This window comes from Acinonyx jubatus, chromosome A2 (assembly GCF_027475565.1).
Source record: "Acinonyx jubatus isolate Ajub_Pintada_27869175 chromosome A2, VMU_Ajub_asm_v1.0, whole genome shotgun sequence".
Taxonomy (NCBI): Eukaryota; Metazoa; Chordata; class Mammalia; order Carnivora; family Felidae; genus Acinonyx; species Acinonyx jubatus.
Window position 1 is genome coordinate 66,950,830 of NC_069383.1, and position 18,720 is coordinate 66,969,549.

General features: G+C 38.2%; 1 protein-coding gene across 1 annotated transcript in view; it reads left to right on the forward strand.

The window, feature by feature from the left end:
* The first annotated feature begins 16,567 nt into the window (after positions 1–16,567).
* Positions 16,568–18,720, forward strand: part of COL28A1 (collagen type XXVIII alpha 1 chain) — a 173,908-nt gene continuing 171,755 nt past the window's right edge. Inside the window, exon 1 of the mRNA XM_027071949.2 lies at positions 16,568–16,721. The gene's annotated coding sequence lies outside the window, so the exon portion shown is untranslated. The remainder of the gene's footprint in view (positions 16,722–18,720) is intronic.

Genomic DNA, 18,720 nt, shown 5'->3' on the forward strand with positions numbered 1-18,720 from the left:
ATGCTTAAAAATGGGCGGTTTGGGGCTTGTAGTGATTGGCACAGATAGCAAAATGAGCTTAATCCCCATGATCTTCAAGGCAGATCGTTTTGGCAAGAGGATGAGTTTGGGAGGAGCATTGCCTGAAGTGGTCTGAGGCTCCTTTTCATTCCTGCTGTTGGAGAAGTGGCGGCTGGAGAAAGTACTGTACTGCTGTGGGGAGATACCACAAGATCCATCACCTCAAACACTACCTTGCCAATCTTCTCAATGGTTTAGGCCCTGGACCCAAAACACCAGATCAATACAAGTCTCTTCCTTATCCACTCCTACCATATTCATAGCCAAGGAAAACATCTCCCCTCATGGTCAGGAGATGATGTTGCTTCCTACTTCAGAAAGAGAATTTAAGGTATTTGGTAGGAATTTCCCACAGCCTTCTACTATTTTCTCTCTCCTTCCCCCAACATCATCATTCACTCCCATTCTTTCCTTCTTCTAGTTGACACAAAGGAAGAGGAGGGACTAGATGTTTCTCCTCTTCTGGGACAATTTTCTTCTTTTCTGTGTGTCCCTATTTCTACTGTTTTTTGTTGTTGTTGTTGTTGTTGTTGTTTTTACTTTCAACATGTGTTCAAGTCACTCCCATTTTTCTCCTCAAAGGAGAAGGCCATACTGGCTCTCTCTAATCCTATATTTTCCTGTTTTCCCCTGAATTCACTCCTCTCAGGCCTTCATGTCACCGCACCACCAAAACTGCTCATTATTTGCCTATAGTTCTCTTCTGCTTCCAGAATATATGCTCGACATCACCAGTTTTCATTCTGTTATATGTTAGCCAAATGTTAGCAAGGCACTCGGTGACCTAATTAAAGAGAAGAATTCCTTGGCCTCCCTTTCAGCTAAGTATGGTTATATCAAAAATTGTGGGGGCACCTGGTGGCTCAGTTGGTTGGTCCTCCAGCTTCAGCTCAGGTCATGATCTCATGTGCTGACAGCTTGGAGCCTGGAGCGTGCTTCGGATTCTGTGTCCCTCTCTCCCCCTCACACTCTGTCTCTGTCAAAAATGAATAATAAACACTAAAAAAAAAATTTGTGACCAAAGCGATGGAAGTAGAAATGGATTATGTCCCTTAAAAGAGAAGCTGCTTGACATCTACATTCCTTTTCTCCCTTCCAGCTGTCTGGAAAATAGGAAAAAATAAACATGCTATAGAAATGGAGGCCATGTATTAAGGAAGACAAAACTGTCCCCTTCCTCTAGGTCCCAGCCTAACTCGGAAAGCAGAGGTACCCCCTCCCTTGGATCAACCATAGATTTCTGGACCATTACACAAGAGAAAATAAACTGTGTTCTCTTAAAAATTACTGTTTGTTTAGACCTGTTTTGTTATAGTGGCTCAGCCTATTTCCTGATACCCAGGGACACTATCTATTTTATTTTCTACTTAATCTCTAGAGCCTAAAACATAGGGTATGTGCTCAATAAAAATTTGTTGAATACATCCTAAAACAATACCTTTCTCTACACTCTCCTCCAGCTAGTATATTTTTCTCTCCTTCCTTTTCCATCTAAGCCTTTGTGAAAGTGTGTTGCCACCAGTTTCTTGCACTCTAAAATCCCGATAGGAGTAAGTGACACTTTTCGCATTCTACTTGGAAGTCAATTCTCCTTTTTCACCAAACGGTGTTCCTTGTTAGTAAAACTGGACTGGGTCCCTTGGAAGAGAAGCTTCTTGCCATTCACTTCCTCTTCTCCCTTCCTGCCATCTGGAAAATGGCAGATGGCACTTCCTGGTGAGTAGCGTAGAACTTTGGATTTCCTGTAGCTCCTGCTATATGATATGCATTCAAAAATATTTACTGAGTGGGAGAGTGCATTGCATTTTTTGAAGATTATAATGTGTCAGGGAACTTAACAGACTGCTCTGAGGTTACACTAGTCGTTTCTATCAAACGTGCGTTTTGTAATGGATGCCAGAGTTGCTATAGTTCAGTCTCATGGTTTTTTGTTTTCTTTTTTAATTTGAACTTCTGTGCCATTAACAAGATACTCTTCTAAGTTCCTTTACATATGGTGTGGCGATCCAGGATAGGATTTGTTTGTTGTGGTTTTAAACCAACAAAGGACAACAGCTGAAGAACTGCTGATTTCCTTCTTTTTAAAAAAAATTTTTTTAAGATTTATTTATTTTTGAGAGAGAGAGAGAGAGAGACGGGAATGAATGGGGGAGGGGCAGAGAGAGAAGGAGACACAGAATCCGAAGCAGGCTCCAGGCTCTGAGCTGTCAGGACAGAGCTCAATGTGGGGCTTAGAACTCATGGACTGTGAGATCAAGACCCGAGCCGAAGTTGGAGGCTTAACCGAGTGAGCCACCCAGGTGCCTCAGATTTCCTTCTTATTTACGGCTGCCCTTAGAAGGAATTCAGTTACTATTGGAACATGCTGTGGAGTCTGTGACTGGCTAATCCCAGCTCCCTTTATTTGCACATGCACAAAATCAGTCTGTACCTGAGAGGACCTCAAGCAGGCTGTGTGCTGTCAGCACCCAGCCACCTCCATCTCTTGAACTGTGAGATCATGACTTGAGCCTTGATCAAGAGCCGGAGGCTCAACCGACAAACCCACCCAGGTGTCCCAATGTGAGAGATCTTAAACTAGTGGTCTTCAAAAAGTATTCAAGTATACTCCCAAATCAGTGTGTAAATCAGTATACTTATTTGTATATTTTGGGGGGTTATATCTAACAATGTCATAATAAACTTACATAGCTTCAAGGATATGATTTATAGTACATTTTTAATACTTAAATTATAAATAAAATTGTTACACCACACTTTAAATGTACTTGATGAAATTTAAATATGTTAGAGTTTCTTACAATCATTCATTTAAAATTTTTGTGACTAAGCTATTCTTTAATCGTGGGAAACTTTATATTATTCTATTTTTTACTTCTTGATCTTGTGCTTCCCTTTTACTTTCTTCCAGAATTCTTTGATAACAAACAACTATATGGCATATACCACGTGCCAGATGCTCTACAACACAAGGCTCATTTACCACTGTCTCGGATTAGATGCTCTGGAACCATATTTCAAGATGGAGTAGGACGTAGGATACTTGTGAAGAAGTGTTGGGATCAGCACCCATGGAAGGAAGAAAGAAGATGCAGGACTGGGCAGAGGGAAAAGCTGAGCCGTGATCCAGTACCAACAAAAGCCTCAGCCAATCCACGAGAAGCTTTGAAACTGGATTGGCCCTCAGGAGTTGTCTTGAATTGGGACAAGGGACTCAGGACTTTATACCACCTCACTGATGTGGATATGTCATCGATGTGACCTGTCCCTTGAAGGAAGTGTGGCTTTGAATGAGGCAATTTTCTCCAGCAAACAGTCCCCAAACACAGCTGGCTGCTGAAGGACATCTCCTGGCAACTCTCCCAGCAGCCCAAGGACTAAGTCATTTATTACTGAAGGAGGACATCTAGGAGGTGCACCATGGACTCTATCACATCTTCCTCATAACGAGGATGATACTGTTATTTTTTTCCCTGTTACAAATGAGACAATGGAGGCATGGAAATGTTAAATAAGTTGCCCCAAGATATCTCTTAAGTGGTGGAGTCCTTGAGGATATGAACCCAGACAACATGGCCCCAGCATTGTGCTTCTAACTATTGGCCCAAGCACTTATCAAATGGAAAAGCCACTTAACCTAATTCTAAGTGTTATTAAAATAATCTTTGAAAACAGGACTTGGCAATTTTTTTTTTTTTTGTAAAGGGCAAGACAATAAATATTTTCAGCTTTTTAGGTTACTCTGTCTCTATCACAACTACTCCATTCTGTCATTGCAGGGCAAAAATAGCTGTGATAGTACATAAACAAAGGGGTGTGGCTATGTTACAAGAAAACATTATTTATAGAAACAGGTGGCAGTTTGGATTAGTCTGTTAAACCCTGTTTTAGAAAAACATTAAAGACAGAGGAAACACTCACGGTGTACTATTATAGGAATAAAATAGTACCGAATGGAGTAAACATAATAATTCTAACCTTATTTTTTGAAGGCTGGAAGGAATTATGCCAACATTTCATTGGTAGATTTCTCTGTGTGATAGGCTTAAAAGTGATCATTATTTTCTTTATTATATACTTTTCTATGTTTTCTGAAATAAAAATGTAAAGATTTTTTAATGAGAAAAACACCCAATGAATATTATTTTAAAGAGTGTAGTTGGAGGAATTAGGATGCTAAATTCCATAATGATAGGCAGATACATCATAATCCTGTACCCATGGGAGTAAGGCAGAAATAATAAAGTTTAAGCAGCATACTATATGCTTCAGGAACTGAAGCCATTCTAGGACATTTACTGCAACATGAGTGGTGCTAACATTTCCTGCTTGGCTAACTGATTCTTCACAGGGTCTCTGTTTCATTTGTGGGCAACTTGGTATTAAGGAATGAATGTGTGTGTCCCCCCTAAAGTCGATATAGTGGAATCCTAACACCTATGTGGTGACAATAGGAGATGGGGCCCTGTGAGATAAGGTCATGAGAGCGGAGCCCTCACGAATGGAAGTAATGCCCTTACAAAAGGGACCCCAGAGAGCTCTCACACTCCTTTTCTGCCATGTGTGGACACAATGAAGTCAGCACTCTGAAATCTAGAAGAGGGTCCTCATCAGAACTTGACCACACTGGTACTCTGATCTCAGACTTCCAGCCTCCCGAACTGTGAGAAATACATTTCTGTTGTTTGTAAGCCTTGCAACCTATGGTAATTTGTTACAGGAGACAGAACTAAGAAACTTGGCTTGTCCCTTCTGATGAGCACGGAAGCACGAAAGCAGTAGCCAGCAAAATACTATCAGAGCAGCACTGTTAATTCTAGTGAAACACAGGCCACCTCACTGCCTGGTCTCTTCCCCTCCTTGGATGGGATTTGAGAAAATCACATTTGGGCTTTTGAAACAGATGATTAGGCTAAATTCTGCTCATCTCTCTGCTCCCACAGCCATTGCCCTAGTTTTGGTCTTAATTACTGCTCACCCAGACAGTAGTCTCCCAACTGGCCTCTGTCCCTACCTTTTTCCTTTAAACCCTGTCCTCTGTGTAGCTAGATTGATCTTCTTGAAGCACATCTCAAGTGACTCTCTTATGTGGAACTCTTCATTGGTTCATGTTCCCTGCAGACCAACATCCAAACTCCTCAGCCCACAGTTAAGACATCAATACTGTAAGTCTTAACTGTCGATGAGAAAGAACATTTGTGTTTTCAATGGATCAAATTAATTTTAGAATTACCTAAACCAGACAAAGCCCAAAGCAGTCATACAGGCACACTTCTCTTGGTAGTAAGATGAGAAAAAGATTCCCAGAACCATCACTGAAAGTTAGACATATATCTAATTATGAAGATGATGCATTCAGAACCAGTGTAATTTTGAGCAAAAGACCAGGTCACAGAAAAACCAAAGCATATCTGATAGGTCTAAGCCAATAATATGGAATGTTTCTGATGTAATGTATGATGAGTGACTATAAAACATTTAAGTGGATGGTTAATTTGATTCTCATGTTCAAAATCTTGGACCATCAGCAGCTTATTTGAGAAGCTAAGCCTGACTTTCTTATTAAGTATAATTGCAACCCCAGGAAGAAATGCAAGAGGTAGGAAACCAAAAGCATAAAGAGAATCAGAATTAGAATCAGGATAGAAATGATGAAAAAATCTACTTCCTAAGGTCTAACCCTTTTGTAACTTTTGTTATCAGTCAGTTTTATAGTCATTGAAGAGTGGGGCGTATTTTTTCTTTTTGTGAAAAACATTAAAGAAATATCTGCTACTGTATACTTGAGAAGAAGTATTCAGTTTGCAATGTTTACGAGTTTGAGGAAATCTAGCTTATTAAATTCATGTATTTTCAATATGTTAGTTGTATAAATGAAGTAAAATATGTACTAATGATTTAAAGGTTAACAAATTACATATAATAGTCAATACTCCTCTCCATGTAACATGCATGAAAGCTTCTGGGATATTAAAAGGAATGTTATCACCATGAAGTTGTCCCCATTCTGGCCCAATATGTTTTTCCCATTTGATCTCTTAGAGCTAGTAGCTCTAGCCCTACTGAATTGTGCCTAATTATTTTTATATAGCACTTTTCCTGTAACATGCCTGCTAGCGTAAGCAGTTAGATACACATGAGCAGAAGGGGAGAAAGGAAGATAACAGAGGGACAAATGCCAGGGACTACCCCATCTCTGCCAAGAGGCTGCCCCAGTTCCCTTAGACCAACCCCTTTTTTGGCCTAGCACAGACTGATAAGCAGAAGATACTGGGTACAGGGACTTCCCCAACTTCGGAGCATGCACACTTATGAAAGACCATGTGCACTAGTAATTCTGAGGCTGTAATGATATCATTATAATACCATGTGCAATGCGGTTTGGGCCCCCAACATGGGTTACGCCTACACTCATGGGAAGATGACTAACACAGACTTACCAGAAAGGTTGGAGGGGAGGAAACCAAGGCAGACCCAAGATGGAGTGATAATAATAAGATGAGAGGGAGGAGACCAAATAAACCCCATAAAAGAACACAATGAGAAACTCAGCATGCTGCACCCCTACCTTTGGGTCAGTCCTCTCCTCTGTCTTTGGAGTGTACTTCTGCTACATAGAAGACCTTTGCTACTTTAACTCTCTATCTCTCTATCGGGTCTCTCAACCGAATTCTTTTCTTTGAGAAGACAAGAACTGAGGAATTCCACAATCCACCGCCCAGGAATACACCTTTGTTCCTTTTTTTTTCTGGAATGTCCTTCTCCAAGAATTAGAAAAATTAAGTTCTATTCATCCCACAAAATATATCACTCAGTTCCTCTTTGAAGTCTCCTATAGCTGGAAGTAATGTCTATCTTCCCAAACTCCTTAACACCTTGTCTACTGTGCCTAGGTTAGATCCTTTGACTCTTCACACACACACACACACACACACACACACACACACACACACACACACGCACACACACACACACAATTATATACTGTAATAATGCTATTACCTATTATATTGCAATATATTTATATAGTTTATGAATTCCTTGAGGGTGGGATACGTTACAGTCATCATTGTTCCCCTCATTATTTATTAAATCATGATGAAAGAAATGCATAATGTAAAGTTACACAACTATATGAATGCTTCCATTCCAACTCAAAAATTTAAAAATATTATTGTGAAAACAGTATTGAAGGAAATGTCTTGAAATTCATATATTCCCACCATGCACAACTGTTTTCATTTCTCTGTTTCTGTTTCAGGATTTATCCATGCTCATACAACATGTTTGTTTGAGTAATAAGATGTTAAAAATAAATTTGTCATTTCTAGTAACTAGCTAAAGCCCCGCTAGACTGGGACAGAATAATAGGTGATGATTACTCCCACATTCCAAAGTGAGATGCTACCACTGTGCAGGGCTAGAATAGATTTTGTAGACTAAAGACCCCAAACCCTCCTGAAAGGGGCTTGAAACTGAAGAATCTGAGAGAGATTTCTTTGAAGAAATTCATGTCCAGAAAATCTTACTCCTAATTCCCTAGGAGAGATCTGAGAGTGCTGTTGTCCATGGAGGGCTTGATCTGTGCAAGCTGGAACAGAGACACAGGTAGAGAACATGATGGTCTGTTGTCTGAGCCATGCCTGAAAACTCCAAAGGCCAGCTTGGTTGTTCTGAAGGCTGAGAGGTGAGAGGAGCATCTGTTGGAAAGAACTTTCATTCCTGGAGTTTGTCAGGATAAACGATGCCTGAGTGTACCCTGTGGACAGGATGAGGGCCACAAGGGCAAGAGAGGCAGCATAACCCAGTCAATAAGAGGGCTTTCTGGTGGGAGTAAGGTGACCTCAGCTGAGAGACACTGGAGGTGTTCCTTTGGGAATAGGCTGGGTGAGAGGAGGGGGAGTTCAACCCCCACCCCCACCCCCACCCCCACAGAAGAGACCTAGCTGGCTTTAAAAGAACTTGGGATAAGAGATCCCCAGTGACGCAGTCTCCCAAAGAATGAGGGAGAACTCTACAGTGGAGAAAGAGATCACTTTAATACCTTCCAAAACCACCGCAAGGCAGTGAAGTAGTTCTTTCCTGCTGGTCTACCTGCTCTTCGTGAGTGTGTGAAAGACAGACAGACACAAAGTGGGGAAGTGGGAGAGTTGACTATGCCCCTTTTCCTATTGCAGGCTTCCAGCTTGAAGTGAATCCCAGCTGAGGAGAGGAGAATCTTCAAGCTCAGAGTTTGGACTACTATATGGGAATAGATATTTTGATTATGGAAAGAAGATAGTGTTTATAATTAAATGTGAAAGAAATGATTTTTATATAAAAGACTGACCCAAAGACTTAGGGCACCAACCTGTGATCCAAGTGGCAAAAAGGGAAAAAAATATATATATATGATATATATATATGATATATATCCTGGCCTCAAAAATAGAAACAAAAGGACGGTGGGAAGTAAAATAAAGTTATTCTATAATGCATCCTATGGAGTCCTGCATATTCAACAGATTGATGATACTCAAATGGAATCAAATGAGCAAAAAAACAGTATGCATCCAAAATTTCAAGTTTTTAATAAGTTAATACAAATGATAAGATATAATAGGGGCACCCGGGTGGCTCAGTCGGCTGAGCATCTGACTCATGACTTTGGCTCAAGTCATAATCCCAGGGTTGTAGGATCAAGCTCTGCATCGGTCTCTGCTCTAAGTTTGGAGCCTGCTTGAGATTCTCTCTCTCTGCCCCTCGCCCCACTCATCCACATGCGCTCTCTGTCTGTCTGTCTGTCTCTCTCTCTCAATAAATAAATAAATAATAAAATAATAAAATTGAAAAAATATATAATAAATTGCAAACAAATTTATACTTTTTATACCAAAATATTAATTGCATGAAAAGTGTGTTGTTACACAGGGCTGAAACCTATAGTTCTGCAGGTTATGCATTACATGACTCTGGAAGGGCCATTTGCATTGTGGTTATTCTGACAGTTGTCGGGCAGTAAAAGTCTTGAGAAAAATACACTTTTCTAGTATGGGGTATGATCCTCTATATTACATGTGTAATACTGTAAAAGGAATGGACTATGTATCATTAGAAGCATTCACACATGGTGTATAAATTAGGCAAATGCTCAGGCTATTAGAACATTATTTTGTGATGATGGATGTTGATACAGGAAACTTGGACGAATGTGTGTTAGACTATCGTGCCCATCATTCAGGATAAATCTAACTCCTTCTCCTATGGGGAGGTGTGAATAGTGGGAGGAAAGAGATACCAACAGTTATACACTAACATAAGTACCATAGAAAAATGAAAGAAGGGGAATATTTGCTAAAGAAAATGGAAATATCAGTCAACATCCCTGTTAGAACTATAGTCAGGCATCAATTGCAACCAGAGGTTGACTAAGGATACAAGAATTTGGCAAAAATAAATGAAAGCATTCTATGAGAATCAATTTGCTATATGGAATTCATAATGCAGAAATTTGTATATCTTATTATTTGTAAATAACACCTATAAATACACTATATACTCCTTATATCAGTAACATTTATAATAAGCTTACATAAACTTGTGTACATATGTATACACACTTTTTTTCAGAGAGCCAGGTGCTAAATCCTCTTCAGCAAACTACTGGACGCTGTGCTTTTTCCTTTCCTTTCCTTTCCTAAGCAAGTTAGGTAGTAAGCTCTTTGGTTCTGTTTCCTAAGTATTTCTCAGAATTGTTCACTTCTTTCCATCTCTGCTGCTGGTATTTGAGAGTCTTATCTTTCATTGGTATTTTGCTAAGTTTCCTTATAGGTCTCTCAGTTTCCAGGTTTGCTTCCCTCCAATTAATTCTTCACATAGCCAGTAGAGTGATTTTCCTAAAATGAAAATGTGATCATGTCTCTCCTCTGCTTAAAACTATTCAGTGGCTCCTTGTTGCTTTCAAGATAAAGTCTAAACCCTTTAACATGGCAGCAGAGAAATGTCTATTTATCTTCTGCTCCCTGGACTTCCAACTTCTGTGTCACAGTGTGGACCGGGTGCCTTCTTCTCAGGTCTCTTTTATAGATATCATCGTACTGTATTGTCATTACCTGTTTTTTTTCACTAAATATTTTTTAATGAAAATTTTCAAACATACAGAAAAGTTGACAGAATTACACAGTAAACTCACTACCCACCATCTAGATTCCATGATTAACATGTGATCAATAACGGACATATTTGCTCCATCATATATCTATCCATCTACACATGGCTTTATCCATCTTCTTTTTATCTGATGCATTTCAGACTAAGTTGTGGGTAACAGTGTATTTTGCTTCCAAACACATCAACATGGTATCATTAACTAGCATTTGTCTTTCGATTACTTAAAAAATATTTTTTTGGTAAAATTTGCCACTGCCTTTTACTTCCTTATCTCTTTCACTGAGCTGAAGTGACTAGGTCTTATTTATTTTTTACCCAATGCCTCACATATACTAGGAACTGTATGTGAGTTAATGTTTGTTAAATAAATACGTTTGGAATTTCATCAGATGTTAGTTTCTTGATTCATACATAAAAGTAATTTTGCCATCTCTTTGACTTACTCTCTTATTTCCTTACCCAGAAAATTTTATAGAAAGCAATTTACATTCTACCCATTCAGCATCGTAAGCAATTAAGAATTTTAATCTGTTAATGATAGTAGGCAAGCGGACTCTCACACTGTGTCTTTCCACAAAGCCCCACAAGGTGGTGCCCAAATATCTTTTTTCAATCAATAGTCCCTCAAGACCCAGGGTCAGTCCTAATTTGTGTATTTGGCATTTCCGAATTTGGTCAATTAACATAATGGAAAATATATAATTAAGTAAAAATTACATTAAAAATTATATAAAGAGAGAAGTTAAGATGGCAGAGTAGTAGGGGGACCCTATGATTGCCTGATCCCTAGAACACAGATGGATAATTATCAAATCATTCTGAACAGCCAAAAAATCGACCTGAGGTCTGAGAGACCAAACTGCACAAGGAGAGGGAGAAAAGAGGCCACATTGTGGAAGTAGGAGGAAGCATTGCATTGTGATTTTCTGTGTGGACTCTCACACCTGGTTTTTAATTCTGGACTCTAGAAATTGCATATGTGATCTTGAGCTAGTTGCAAGATGCCTTTGTCCCTCAATTTCCCCATCTGTAAAATGAGAATGATAAAATAGTACTAACCTCCCAGGGTGGTTCAACAGGGCTGACACTTGCAGCACTCAGCTAGACAACTTGCCAGGAACACCTTCTTGGCTTCTGCTCTCCAGACTGCTTGTCCCCACTCTGTAGCCAGTTCTTGGAAATTGTGCTGCTCCAGGAACACACGTGTGCTGCCAATTTCCACAGCAATCCCTTGGCCTGCTGGGCGGAACCCCAACTCCCTACCATTGCTCATCATGGTGCTTCATCTACTCAAAAGACTCTCTTCTCACTTCTCTGGTTACTAAGTTTTCCCCTCCCTGCAAATTCCTCTCAAGCCTCACTAAATCCCCAAATCTTGGTGATCTGTTTTCCACATTGGCCCATCTGCTCTGAACACCTTCAAATCAAAGAATCCTTGCACTTAAAGCGCTTCATTATTTAAGTCCTGACACTTAGTGTACTGGCTTCTGAATTTTTTAAGTAAAAAAGCTTTCTCCCTAAAAAAATTATACATGTGTAATTTCAGAGTCTATAGTTCTGGATATAAATAATAAATAATGACTATAATATACACCTTATACTTGTGTAGAGTGTTATTTTATTAAAATATTTTTCATATCCTAAAATAGTAAAAATATTAACTCACCTCAGGTCTCTTTTGCTGTAAACTTTGTCCATGAATAATCTACTCTTATTGCAGAATTTAAAAGGACAGAAACTATATAGGAGAAACTACATAATTTAGATGTAATGCAAACAGTTGACTCTTTTACTTCAAATAGGGACAATGTTCTGTAAACCAGAGTTGTCATGGGTTGGTATAATGTGGCATAATGTTACTTAATGTTCTTAAAGCATTTTAGTTCCAGAAATTTGAATTATTTTACAAACTTCCTTTTGGGGGATATTCTTATTAAATCACAAAAGTACTGACCACAACATCCAGATGGGTGTTGAGTTTCTGAAACTTACACATACAGATGATGATGTCTTCTTATATTTCTGGATGTATTTTGATTAGGTATCAATAATATGCACAGTTGGTCACTGAAATCTTTGTAATAATCCTCAGCTTCTCAGGCGAACCTACCCAAACCCAGAGGAGACAGTTCTTCAAGGACTGGTGTTCATTGCCTTTGATAGTCCAGGCATACATAGTGAGATGTGAGACTCATTACATGCAGGAATTTAGCTCATGATAATTTGTCCTGAGCCATTGGCCCCTAAAGCAAATCCATATTTTTCAAACATATATTGTTGGCCATAGACCAGCATCCTTTTTCTCCTGCTGTGGCACAAACCTAGACGGTACAAAGGCCAAGCAATCCTGAGGGCTTCAGGATTAAAGAAAGATGGCCAGCTACCACACAAAGATCTAAACTCTATTCCCTCACCGACTCACGCTAGGACCTTTGGGTGGGTCACAATACCTACCTCTAGTTTATCATCTGTGAAATGGAAAAATCAAATAGAAGTTGTGTCTAAGTTTCCTTTCAGTTCTGATATTTGATGCTCTTCTTTGCCCCTCATACAAGAAAAGCTCCAATACCATCTAGTGGGAAATTAAATAATTCACCCCAATACAGTACAACATTAAAAAAAAATTTTAATGTTTATTTATTTTTGAGAGAGCGAGAGAGAGCGAGAGAGACAGAATCCAAAGCAGGTTCCAGGCTCTGAGCTGTCAGCACAGAGCCTGACGCAGGGCTTGAACTCATGAACCACGAGATCATGACCTGAGCCGAAGTCAGACACTTACCTGACTAAGCCACCCAGGCATCCTAGTATAATATTTTCTAATACCTGAAAGTAAAATCAACTAAACGAAAAATAGAAAATATTTTCTCCATTAAAACAAGAGTTTGGGCAAGGCTTAAATAGATCTGATCTTTCTTTTTTAGTGGACTCTCCATGAAAAAGTTAATACTGCCCTATCCACTAACTGAAGGGAATAATTTTGAAAAAACAAACAAAAATAAAAAAACCTTAACATTCAAACCTATGGTACCACAAGACCTAAGCACTTTGAGACATTTATCAGACAGGAAAATTTTAAATTTTTCCAGAGAGCACTCTGGTTTTTTGGCATGAATTAATTTGATCATAGTAAAGAATAAATGCAAAGAGGAAATATCAATATTGAAGGAAAATTTTAAAGAAAGATTTTAGCAATTGAGATTGGGACAGTGGGAATTTATGCTGTCACGGTGGTCTAGGGCACTGTGTGTTACATTTGTGACACGATTACTCAAGCTGAAGGCCAAATGACAAACAATCCAGATATATCAGGGAACAAACAATACAAACCGTAAGTGAGTAAAGAGAATGCAGAAGAGTCAACTCAATCAGCATTTGGTGAGGGGAGGTGCGCTGTAGTCACACTGCTCCATACTGAAGCAATGACACATTGCCTATGTTTTATTACCAATGATAATTTTCACTTCCTTGTTGTCTTTGAATATTTTTAATCCTTTCCTTAGTTGATAAACAGAACCAAATCCATTTTGGTGTCCCTCTAATTTACGGATGAATGACATGAGAGAATGTTCAAGTCATACCCTTAAAGCCAAGAAAGATGGTGAATCCCAGAAGCTCCAGAGCTTTGGGGCAAAAAACAAAACAAAACAAAACAAAACAACAACAACAACAACAAAAACCAAAAAAACCCAACTCTACTATCTCAAGATTTTATACGGAAAAATAATAGAAGGGGACCTCTAATGATTACAGATAACTCCAAATTGGGCAAAAAAGTCTTTGGCTTCTCCATTCTCAGTTGATAATGTTCTTTTCTATTCTAGATCAGCACTGTGAAAGGTCAGGGAAATTGGGAGAAGATTGTGAAACATTATGCTATAGCTTGGTCTTGGTCCAGATGTATAACTTCAATACAAGTTTGATCTGATATATTACTTAGCCTTTTCATTATTTCTGTAACCTCAAGCAGATAAAACCTTCCAATATACACAAGTCATCCCAGACTTTGATTCCTTTTAAATGTTTCTAGGACCCCAAATACCATCATTACTGAAACGGACATCTCGGCACTGGTACCAAAACAAATAAAGCCAACATAGATTCTACTGTGGTAGCGTATTAAACATTTTTGAAAAAGATGCAAAAAGATTCCTTGTCTAGTAAATCTCTGGAAGAGAACAAGCTATTGTATCACAGTTCTCAAGTGATTGATAAATACGAAAAAATTAGTTCGAGTAATCACTCAATAAATATTTCTTGAGTGCTTATTCTAGGCCATTACAGTAATAATAGTAAAAATAGTGTGCTTCTTTCTTCTATGAAGACTTTGCTACAGCCAGCACTGTGCACTGTAATAGAAAAATTAGAGATATTAAGGTAGATGTTGTCTAGTGGGTGTATAAAGGAGGTAGCGCCCCTATAAGCAATAATAAAAGCATAATGAAAATTTAAAAAAAAAAAGGTCTTTGCTACAGAACAACTGTCAGAAGGTCATGGACTCCAAGTTGCCTTTTCTAGTCATCATCATTCTCCATGTTCCCTTATTTGGACTGTGTATGTCCAATTGCACACTAATTGAAGACCACCCATTAGGATTAAGACTGCATTCTTCACCCACGCCATTTTGCTTCTCCGTACGTAAAGCCAATTGCCTTATGTAACTAGCCTTTTCATGTAAATGGACAGAAGATTTTCTTCAGAGTCATCTACCCAATCAACCAATGTAGTGCTGATTGCCACACCTAGGAATGAAAGGTGGAAAACCCTGGGTGTGGGTTACCCTATTTGACCTTGGGGGATGAAAGGAAAACGATGAACAAGCAGGACTCCAACCTGTCACCAACTTCAGTCAAACACTTCCGAAGCAGGAGGGCTTTAGTCCATTTCTCCCCTCCAGGAGTTGCCTGTTGCTTCTTAGAGGTATTATTATTATTCCGCAAGTTGGTACTTTACCCCAGAAAAAAAGGAGTTGACCTGAAAAAAAGCCACTTCCTTGTCCCACGATTCTCATCTCACAAAAGTGATAAGTGTGGCAAACATCCACAGGTTATTTAAGGTATATATGTGGTTGCTTCCTGGGAAATTCCATTTGTACTTCTGCACAGTTACCCACTGTTTTTCTATTACCAAAGCCTCACAAAATTTCCTCGGTTCCTCAAAAACTGCTTTGTGGTGCAGAAACCATGAAAACATGAACGTTTACCCAGACACGTAATTTAATAATGCGTTAGTTGTTGTAAGTGAGGCTCAGGGTTCAGATACATCTGAGTTAAGATCCTGTTCTGGCATTCTCTAGCATTAGTATGACAGTGAGAAAGTCTTACCACACTCTTCTCTGCCTCAACATCCTCATCTGCAAAATGAATTCTTACAACACTTACTGTACCGTAGGTGGTGATGCTTTGGGAGGGCTAAATGCCATTATGTGAATGAAGCATTTAGCGCAGTGCCTCACACCTGGTAAAATGTTCATGAAGTAGAAGCTATTATGTTACAATAAGTGTATCTGTAAATGTCAAAATGCTTTCCTAAGAAGGCTACTTTTAAATAATTATAACGTGAAGATTTGTGTTGCTATCTCTGATCATCTTGCTACTCTCTGTGAGGCAGTTCCTTGAGAAGCCTGTCTGTTACTTGTCTAGGAGTCGAGTGGCTTCGTGGCAGTATGTTTTGCACTGATAAACATCTTAATATGGGTTGTAACCAGAAGGTAGAAAACAGGAAAAAAGAGAACGGAGCCACTTCAGTGACTACCTTTCTGGAACAGAGAGCTCAGAATATGACCACTGTAAACCTAGCTCTTGTGTTATACTTTGGAAGGATCTTGATAAATAATTAAATTCACTCCCTCATTTCATAAATGGGAAACTGAGGTCCCCATATTAGAGACAAAACCAGAACTAAATTCAGATCACTCTTTCACTGTATATAATACCAATGGTAGTATGAAAAATTTCAAAAATCACAGACATAGAAAGGCTAGAATAAGGAACTTCTCTATACTCTTCATTCAGCTTCAATAATTTCAATCCATTGCCTCTCTTGAAAAACCAGTTTTGCATCTGAGTCTGTTGTCATTTACACTCCCTCACAGAGCAGTTAGGAACTAGTATCACACAGAGCACACCCCAGGCAAAGAAATGTAGAAACAGAAGGAGGATATGGTATGAGACACAAAGGCAGGCTGTCAATAAATGCCGAAAATGTAGAAAATCTGCTCAAGTTATTTTTATAACAGTTTGGAGAACATAGACTTGTTCCAAGAGGACACTGTTCCTTTAAATTACTTACTGATCCCACCCAGATCTTGCACCCTGGCCAAATGCCTGACCACTCTTGCTTTAACTTAGGCTAATAAACACAAATAAAAGATTGCAAAAGTTCCAAAAGCAAAGATAATTTTTTTTTCCACAGAACAGAACAATATCAAATAGCTAACTCCATCCCCAACAATGGTCCTTGCCGTTGGCATTTGCTTAATCAGTCTTTAATTCCAGTTTGACAAACTTTATAAGGTAAGACATAACTGTTTTATTTTAATCACTTGAAATCAGAGAAGACCACCTAGGCACTGTGGAAGACTGCAAGGTGTGCATACTTATTATGTGAAGAAAGCTGAAAATAATAGCTGATAGAAAAATTTTCTATCCTCTGCCATTACTTTAAATTAATTATTAGAAAAATATAAATAATTGTTAAAATGTAGACATTTAAAATTTATGTCAAAATTATTTGAAAATTGATTTTTAATTCACAGGCTACTACATAGCATTGCAATGATGTTAATATCTTTTGGGACCTCTTTTTCTTAATTTGGAACATATTTTTATAACTCAGTATTACAGAATGTTTTATACCTTGGTTAGTTTGGCAATTTGAATAAAGTGCTCATTTGATAATTTTATCTTTATGTGAAATAAATGCTATGCAAACACTGTGAATACAATTGGTAAACTCTGCTGAAAGAATTTTAGTTTTAAAACATCATAACATATGAAGTCTCTTGGATTTATTGATGCTGATATTTACCCAAAATAAATTTTAGACAAAAAAGGCAAATATATAGCATTTGGTTAAAGATAATCGCTGTCTCTGCATTTATAAAATGCCACTTATAGTAAACACAGAGGTTTTTATTTCTTTTCTTTCTTTCTTTCTGTCTTTCTTTCTTTCTTTCTTTCATTCTTTCTTTCTCTTTCTTTCTTTCTTTCTTTCTTTCTTTCTTTCTTTCTTTTCTTTCTTCCTTCTTTCTTTCTTAATTTCTTTTATTTAACTTTTATTTTATTTATTTATATCTTTTATTCTTTTATCTGAATTTATAAATTTCTTTTATTTAACTTTTATTTAATGGCATTTTCCCTCTGAAACCTATTTTACTTGTATATGATGTCTAAATGAGCAAAAGGTAAGAATTATTGAAAACTGAGGCAAAATAAAACATGGCAAAAATGATTAGAAATGAGTGTCTCTTACTATGCCAAACTAATAAAAAAGAAAGAGATTTCAGAAAGGCTGTGGAACTAGAAACCAAACGTATAAGGGTATCCTCAGGCTAATACCAGTAAAGAGAGAGGAATAGCAAGACTGCTTTGGGAGAGCTGGATAAAAAATAACAGAGGAAATAGTAATAAAATATGAGATTGTGATTGTTGCTAGTGAAGATGTTGTGACGGTGACCATTGTATAGAAAAAGCTTCAGGTGTGATTTCATGGTTATATGACCAACCCCCCCCAAAAAAAAAACAAAAACAAAAACAAACAAACAAACAAACAAACAAGTAAACACACACACACAACTGTATGAGTAAGTGCTTAGTTTTAGGGAAGACAAGTCTTTATTTAAAGACAGCATTTCCAAAGCCCAAAATGAGGCCAACAAATGAGAAGAAAGTGGTTTTCTGCTCAGGGTCCTGCATGGGAATCATCTTCTTTAGATTTTTTTGAAGAGTTGTATTGATCGTGTAGCTTGTAAAATCGTCTTATTTTCAATGAAATTAAATCCTCAGTCTCTTATTCCTATAACTTCTGAGACGCTTCTTATAATAATGGGCTCAACGAAAGGGAAAGGTCATATGTCACACCAGGGACATGGTGTTATTGCCCTGGCCTGCCCCCCTGAAAATGCAATAGCAGCTGTGTTTTGCCACACAGCCTTATTTTTACGTTAGTCTTCAGTTAAACTTGTACTTCCTTCTGCATTCTTCTCTTTGGTTAACAAGGGATTACTTGAGGGAAGGATGTCCTTTATGTGTTTTATTTCCTCAGGAAACTTCTTGTTCTTCTTCTTTTTTAAACATTCAGCTGTCTTCACATCTTAACATACCTGATCTGAAAACTGTTGACATCTGGCCAATTGCACTTGATGCACTTGCCAAAGAGAAGCTTGGCCAGACTGATACAGAGTCAGCTTAATAAACTTCCTGCTAGGCGATATTACTTGAGGAGCAGATTATGGCATGGAGCCATCCATTGGTTCATCCTCAACCCAACAGCTTTGATTCCTTTTTGGGTTTC